The sequence below is a fragment of the Pinus tabuliformis genome, chromosome 6, assembly GCF_031772625.1.
Source record: "Pinus tabuliformis cultivar Carrire ecotype Pingquan chromosome 6, CPIR1, whole genome shotgun sequence".
Taxonomy (NCBI): Eukaryota; Viridiplantae; Streptophyta; class Pinopsida; order Pinales; family Pinaceae; genus Pinus; species Pinus tabuliformis.
This window is the reverse complement of record NC_142292.1, coordinates 1,096,956,597-1,096,965,217: the sequence shown is the minus strand read 5'-3', so window position 1 is coordinate 1,096,965,217 and position 8,621 is coordinate 1,096,956,597.

Below are 8,621 nucleotides of genomic sequence, written 5' to 3'. Positions count from 1 at the left end.
GATTTCGGATTGCAACCCTATGATCTACATTTTGACAAAACAATTGCTAGGGGGCAAGTACTCCAAATGGATTGTTATCCTGCAAGAGTTCGATTTGGAATTCGAGAAGTCCAAGTCTAAGAAATCCTTAGTTTTTGCGGAATTGATGTGTGACTTCCCGCGTGCTAACACGGAGACTGTGGCAGAGCAACCCATTGCGGACGAATCTCTATTTCTTATCAGCACTTTAGATCCTTGGTATGGGGATATAATCATCTATCTCCAAACCCAATCCTTTCGGCCCGAAGCTTCAAAGTCGGAACGCCGGAAAATTCGATTCCAGTCCCAACAATACAGAATTATTGGAGATACTCTTTATCGTCGTGGGACAGACTTGGTTTTTCGTCGTTGCTTAACTCATGAAGAGGCAGAAAGGGTTTTGAATGATTGTCATTCTGGAGCGTGTGGCGGTCATATGTCTGGGTATGCCACAGCTCAGAAGGTGTTGCGTGCTGGCTATTTCTGGCCGTCCATGTTTAAAGATTGTATCATTCCGGTCCGAAAATGCCACAACTGTCAAGTGTTTGATCGCAAGATGCGCGCACCACCTGCTCCTCTCCACCCTATAATTGTCGTTGGTCCTTTTGCTAAATGGGGTATCGATTTTATTACTTGTAACCCTCACTCGGCCGGGGGGCATGCGTATATCATCCTTGCGGTTGATCATTTTACTAAATGGGCCGAGGCGATGCCTACATTCGAGGCAAGCGGCAAAACAACAGCGATTTTCGTATTCAATCATATTATTGCTAGGTTTGGTGTCCCACAAGCGATCATCACTGACCATGGGCGCCATTTTCGAAACATTATGATGACAGAACTTACAAGCCAGCTTGGTTTACGCCATGATAGTTCTACTCCTTATTATCCCCAAGCAAACGGTTTGGTTGAATCTCTCAACAAAGTTCTAGTTATCATGATCCGACGAATCATTGGTATTCATCGGTCGAATTGGCACAACATGTTATTTTCAGCGCTTTGGGCGTATCGAACCTCAGTGAAAACATCAACAGGGTTCACTCCTTTCCAGCTAGTTTATGGTTTGGAAGCAGTGTTGCCCATTGAATGCGAAATCCCATCACTTCAAATGGCTATCGAATTACTCCCAGCTACTTCCGAAGAGGAGAAGCGTCTGTTATACTTAGCTAAATTAGATGAGACTCGGCGTGATGCTGCTTTGGCAATCGAGACTCATGCAAAAAGGATGAAAGCTCAGTATGACCGTAACGTGACCCCTCGTAATTTTTCGGAAGGAGACCTAGTGCTATTATATGATCAAGCTAACGATAAATTAGGTGCTGGAAAATTCGTTCCCATGTGGCATGGGCCCTACATTGTCAAGCGAAAGCTGGCAAAAGGGGCCTATGAGCTGGTAGATTTTGATGGGGACTCTTTGGGTAAGCCCAAAAATGGACTTTACCTAAAGAGGTATTATGCTTAAATGGTGGGTATGGAGATTTAGTTAGTTCTAGTTAGGTTAATTTTCTTTTTAGCTGGTATGTTTGCTTAGTTTAGGCTGTGTGCTTAGTTCAAAGAGTGTTTTTTTTTTGTCGTTATTCTGGCTTATCTTGGTTTTACTCTTGATATTGCAGATGTCGACGCCTCTCCAAACATACATTGGATTTGCTGATGGTGCTTGTCGTAGTACACGGAATATCTCTTCCACAGCTTGGGTTATCTATTCGCCCTCTGACGAGTTAGTTTCTATGCATGGGGTGAGCCTCGGTCAAACAACAAACAACATTGCAGAATATAGTGCAGTGATTGAATTATTATCTGAATCTATTTCATTTGGGATTCGGAGTTTGATAGTGAGGTTATATTCTGAACTCGTTGTATTACAGCTTAATAGAGTCTATGCCATTAGAAATCCAGTGTTATTAAGATTGTTTTTGAGGGTGCGTCTCTTGGAACGTGAATTTAATTACATTGAATATCAGCATATTCCAAGGTCTTTAAATACATTAGCAGATGCAATGGCGTTTCGAATGTTAAATAGACATTTGTAATAATCATAAATGTAAATTTATAAACATTTCATCACACATGTTTAACAAAATAAGCTGGTAATAATGATATATATAGATAGGAGTGTGTCAAAAATATACATCGTCTTCGATCATAGGTTGAAAAACACCTTATGATCGGCAAAAATGATAAGTACAAAAAACCAAAAATGTCATATGTGTCTACAAAAGTGACTAGCCAATCACTGGTGGTGCTCTCTATACGAGACCACTGCCCACGCTACCCTACACAAGAACCTCCTGAAAGGTCCTGGGACTGCGACCACGTAGCGCTGAAGTCGGATAGGAATGTCATCTATAGTGGTCTCTGGTATATCCGCCGTCAGACGCTCTAGATCCTGTTCCAGCTCGGCTAAGGTCTCTGCGGCCGCATCCTGTGGGGCTGGTGCTGGTACAGCTGGTACTCTCCTCTCAAAAGCCCGGAGGTTGGCCGGACGCCGTGGACCTACATCTGCATTTTGAAAATTTGTGCTGTCAGTTTTGAGGCGATATATAAAAAAAAAAACAAAAAAATGCATAATTTAAAAACTTGTGAAGAATGAAGTACCTCTGTCGTCCCATTGTTCTCCCTGTGGAAGAACCATGTCCGGATCATTGCGAAAATCCATTCTGGCATACGGAAAATCCTGAATCGTAAAGACCTGGCCCTCCAGCCAGTGAAAGTAACCATCAGGAAATCGAACAACTGCTGCTCCCTTGTCAGGATGCCGGGCCATTACCGCGACCCATCTCGTCAACTTACGCTCTCGAGGAGCCCCAACTGGAACTGTAAGATGCTGGGGGATCAGCATTGGAACTCTCTCTAGGGCAAAGCTCACAACTAAAGGCCCATATCCAAAGGTCTTCAGTTGTCCTCTCTTTGCCTTGGTTAGTTGGCCCTTCATATTGGCCAACACAGCATCGCACCAGTTGAAAATGGTGCCTTGGAAGCAATCTATAGCCATCCGCATTTGGGAACCAGTGGCTATGTGCAAAGCGGTAGCGCCGCAAAGTCTGGTAAATGTAAAGGCAATTACCATGAGTTCAGGTCGGGATATATATTTGATTTCTATCCCCTTCTCCTGGTTTTGATTGTTGCACCACTCTAGCCGGAGACTAGCAAGGGATTGGCCACCCGGCCTAGTCCCGAATAGAGAGAGTTGCTCTCCCCTGTTGGGCAAGCCAGTGAGAAAATATATGTCGGAGGACTCTATCTCGAGCTGGTTTTCTCCGATGTAAAAACATTGATCCTGAATATTCCACCTTTCAACCAGCCACTCTAAGAATGGCACCTGGGCCCTCATGCCAGGTATAGCCCAGTACTTATAGAGACCGCATGCCTTTAACGCATCAATAGAAGGTTGATGACCTATTGCGGCCAAATCAACGTCTTCGTGCTCTCTTTCACGCCAATCTAGCATGGTGAGTGACCTACACACCAAAAAACAATAGTTAGAATTCATTAAACAATTTTTGATTGGTTAAAATTGGGGTTTGGGGTTTAAAAAACCGCGTTTCATGGGGTACGCACCCCGCGTTCAGAAGACAGAGTGGCGGTACGCAGCTGGTCTGAAGGCGGGCTGCGTACCCCGACCTTTTTCCCATATACGAAAAAGTCGGGGTACGCAGGTCGCCCATGGGGCACCTGCGTCCCCCGAGAAACACATTTTAAAACCCTAAACCCTCCAAAAAATCAAACTAAAACTTGAAATGAAATTCTAAATGGATGAAATTGAAGAGGAGGATGTTGTGAAATACATGAAAGAGACGGCGCTCGATTCTGACGGTCGGATTCTCCGCAAAGTCCACGGGAAGTTTTCTTGTCAAAAGCCCTTTTCTCAACCTCAGCAGTAAAATGGTAAAAATGACATGGTAAAAAGGTCTTTTTATAGGTTTTTTGGATGAATAAATGCTAAGTTTGTTTATTTTTCACCATGAAAGGACATTTTTCAATGTATTTTTACCCATCTTAAATAGGTATGAGTAATGTGTCGTTTTTGTGCAGGACAAAAGGACTTTAGATCAAAATCATCATTTTTCACGAACCGAAACATCAGAGTCATCTTTTAAGCTCTTTTTTGACTCCTAAAACATGAAAAGATTGCCGAGCGTTTCTTTTACACTCGTTAAAATGGAACTAAAAGACGGTCCCCTTATAGCTCTTTTCTGACCGTAAAAACAGGAAAAGATGCCGGGTTTTTGTCGTTTCAAACTCGATACGGAAATAAAACGACGTGTCCTTGATCGCTTTTTACTTTTCAGGTCAGAGACACTAATCATGAAAGTACTCCTTGGTCGTGAGATCAAGCGGTTCTCTCAGGTATTATTTTATACTTTTTCGGGCTTGGGAGACACAAATTTACGAAAAAGTTCACCATGGAGTCTTCTTTAGTTTTTTCAGAACTCTCTAAAAATGAAAAACGTCGAGTTTCTCCTATACTGGACTCGTTAAAATTTCACAGTAAAGGACCTGTTCGATTACAAACAGGAACTGACCACTCCTTCTTAGGGTCCGAATCTAAACTAAGTTGGACTCATCCGAAGGATGAGCTTATAATCAAGCATATGTTATCCTCCTCAAGCTTGTAAAAAATAAAGAGGTACTTGCCAGAAATGGTGGGGGAAAAGAGAGAAGAATGAACCGATTTGTCATCCTTTGTTACAGAAGAACCTTATCACCGCTCTTGAACACGACGCTTTCCGTTCACCTGGGTTGGGAAATCCTTTGCCTTAAAAGTTTATCAGACCACTTTGAAAGTCTTCAACCGTTTCCGGGTATTAACTTTGGGTCAATCGTCACCAAACCATCTGTCGTGTCGTTATGTGTTCAAGAGGTCTCTGCAAATAAACCATTCATATGCAAAATACTTGTCATCCATTTGACCATCCCTGAGTCAGTCCTTACAGCAACATTTCTTCAACTTGAACAATGATTTCGTGTTGTGGGCTTGCCTGCAACGAGTCGCTTTCTATCGACATCAGCACGTTATCTAGAAAGATGACTTAGAAATCAAACAGTACCTTGAAGTCTGCATGCATCAATGGCAGGTTTCTCGCCTTTGACAACAGTTTACATCATTGACTTTCGATCGAAGGATTCCGTGACGTGTTCGACATCAACTCATTCATTCACATTTCATGGACTGTACTGGGTACTTTGAGAACCATTGACATCACTGGTGGTCTCTCTCACACTTGTTAACAGTTTACATCATTGACTGGTAATCAAGTGGTTTCTACCATGCTCGACATCAACTCATTTATTCGCATGGATAGAATCGTACCAATTCGGGAAGTAGAAATGAAGACCCTGGATCTAGTTTCCACCATCCAGGCTGCGAGGAGTTTCGTATTCATTATATAGTAGACTAATCATAAACAGATGGCTGCGTCCATACTGTGTCTACAAAAGTCTATGATTGTGATGTACTGCAAAATCATTCTTGTATCAGAGCAGTAGTTAGATTGTTAGTTAAAGTTTTCAATCTAGTATGGGAATGCCTACCTCAGCGATGATATCATCTTATATATGTATTTTGTGTTGAAAATTTGCAGGTTCTGACTAGGTCCTCCACAAGATACTCCTTGAAATGATAAATTACTTCACCCTTCCTAGATCATAAAAACCCTAATCTACTACAGGCTTCGCACTTTAGGGGGGAATCTGTTACACTAAAAAATGTCACCATGACTATTTGCAGTTAGTATGGCTCCATCCACTGTCATACTATCCTCCTTGGCAAGTCTCATGCCTCTGCTCTCCATGTCAAACTTCCAGAAAGAGAGAAAAGTCATTTAAAGTCAATTCTCTCTGGTACGCAGTTTCTCTTAGCCTTACCTACGGGTACGCAACCCAAGTTCACAATACCTGCGTACTTGTACGCTCTGTATGTAAAGGGGTGGGTGCGTACTCCTGTAAAGGTCAAAAGGCGCAAGTTTCACTCCAAAAAAGTTACTTGTGGTCATTTCTAGAGTCTTCTAGAAGTATGTTTGACGTGTATGAAGTGCCTCCAGATGGTTCATGTATCCCTACCAAAGAGGAACTTATCCCATCAATAGGGGAACTATCCCATCCAAAGAGGGACTTATCCCATTGATGGTGGACCTGAATAACTTCCTCTAGAACACTATAAATACAGGCATTGGGCCAGAGGGAGGGGAGGTTGAAAGCTGAACATTCCTAAGGGTAGATGCTACTGGAATTAGGACTTCCTTGTAGAAGCTTGTGAGGAGAGATTACCATCTTTACTTGTTTCCATTGGGAGGTGGGTGAGCTGATCAGAGTAAGGGAGAACTCTTGTGGACCCTGGGAGGAGCTTGCACAACACCAAGGCTCAGGTTGTAATGGTTCCTTTCGTTACCTTTTAATACAAATTAGTCCATTCTTCTCAACAATTTGTTATTAATGAGTTGTTTCATATACTCCTTGGTCTATATGTTAAATATGTTTTATTTTATGTGATATTCAGGTGCTATTTAATCGTTTGATTGTTGGTGAATGCAGGTTTCGAAGGGAAGGAGGAGCTCATCCGGATCAACGAAGCTGGACTACTACAACAGCGTTGGATTACAGGTAGGATCTAAACACTTGATTTCTCATATTGTAAAAGCATATTTAGAGAAGGATTGCTCTTATTTGTCTTGTTTGTCATTAGAGAGTCTTAGGCTTTCTAGGAAGGTCGGTTGTGTCCGCACTAACGACTCTTTCCGCGTGACAAGAAGCCTAGAGAACAACGAGTTGGTCACAAATGAATAAGGATTAGAGTGAGATCCCCCATTCTTGGTCCTTGATCCTGCTGTCATGGATCTTCCCCTTGAGTTGTGGAACATCTCCCTCCTTTTATGGATCTTTAACTCCTTCTCCTTCCCTATAAATGAGATCCCTACTTTCCACAATTGGTGGGTCATCGCTTGGTTCCATTCCTATGCTAAAACTATGCCTAAATGTTGCCCATTTTGCTAAGGAGAAGGAGTGCTTGAAGGTCTTGGCTAGGACTTGGAAACTCATACAAAGGGGGCTTCCAACATCAAGGTTTTAGTGGTTGTATGCTTCCCTCATTTTCCATTAATAAATACATCATGTGTTTACTTTCCATAAGTGTGTAAAGCATTACTCATTTAGTATGATATTCCTTGAGATATCATATAGTTTATGTTGGAATGAATTATTCTATGTATGCATTTACCATTTTTGTTTGATATTACCTACAAGTACTCATCCACAATGATGTAAAGAGGATTGAACTTGAAAACAAGAAGATCAAGGATGACATCAACGGGCATTTAGCATCAGAGTGAGGTAAGTCAACTATCTTACTTTGTATTTTATCATATAAACTAGAAAAGTTTGCACATGTTTGTCTAGTTTCTTGCTAGATCCTCTTATAGGACTAGAGAAATCACTTCTATCCGGAGAAGGGATTTTATTCACGACTCCTTTGCGTAATTCCAGAATCTAAGGAAGAGGCCTTGAGCTCCCAGAATGTGCAGTGCATGCAAGGGAAAGCGAGATCCGGGAAAGGGGGCCCAGATCTGCCTAAGGGGAGTGTGAAATTGAGAATATCTGAAGGATGGGGTGATGATGAGTGTAGATCTGACTGAGTGATGATTCATGCAATTTAAAAAAGTGCAGGAATCAAGCAAAATGAAGGGAAACAAAGCATGTGAAGAGAGTCACCGTAATGACGACTGTTAGTGAAAAATGGGGTAATGCATGCGACACTTGGGAAAAACAATGCAAAACTTAAAAAAACACTTCTACAAGCTAAAATAAGTTAAAAAACCAGCATTCATTAAATAAAACAAGTGAAACAACACTCTTACAAGCTAAACAAGTAACAACAACAAAAAAAGAGACAAAAGATTAGAAAAGAACAACTTACTTGGAAAAGCAACAATGATCGCACCGAAGGTTCCTTGATCTCCTCGGGAATGCTAGAACTCCAAGATCAAATGTGAAAATGAGATCTAGCATCGTCAATTAAATATATTTTGTCAATTTATGGATTATGATGTGAAGGCCAAAATTCAAGGAAAAAGCGACACTTGGCGACAATTTCCAAAATAACTCAAGTGCCTCCTTCGGACTGCTAAAAATAGATCTATATTTTCTAGGGATGAATTTTCTCTATTTTCTTTTTTCTTTTACAGGAAAATCTTCCATGCATTTCCCGAAGAGATTGCACAGTTCTAGGGAGAACTAGGCAACTCTCTAGTGAGTGGCTCTGGGTTGTCTCTCATGCTCTGCTCAATTTCCCCGCTGAATGATGACTGTCAGCTAGCACTGTGCAATTCTTGGGCCCAAGGCTCACTGTCAGCTTGGGCTACACAATTCCTGAGAGTAAGGATGGTTTCTCTTAAGGATTGCACAGTTCTCTAAGGTAAGCCTAGAATCAGATGAAAACCATGTCAAGAGATCGACTTGTGGGTTCAACAATAAACCATGTAAGAAACATAAGCCAAGATGCAAAGGATGAGGCTCAACCAAAGAAAAAGTACATGGATCAGTGCAAGATGAGCTACTGTGATTAGAAGGGAAGCTCCAAAAAGAAGCATAGGAAAAATTTTGGAGGGTGG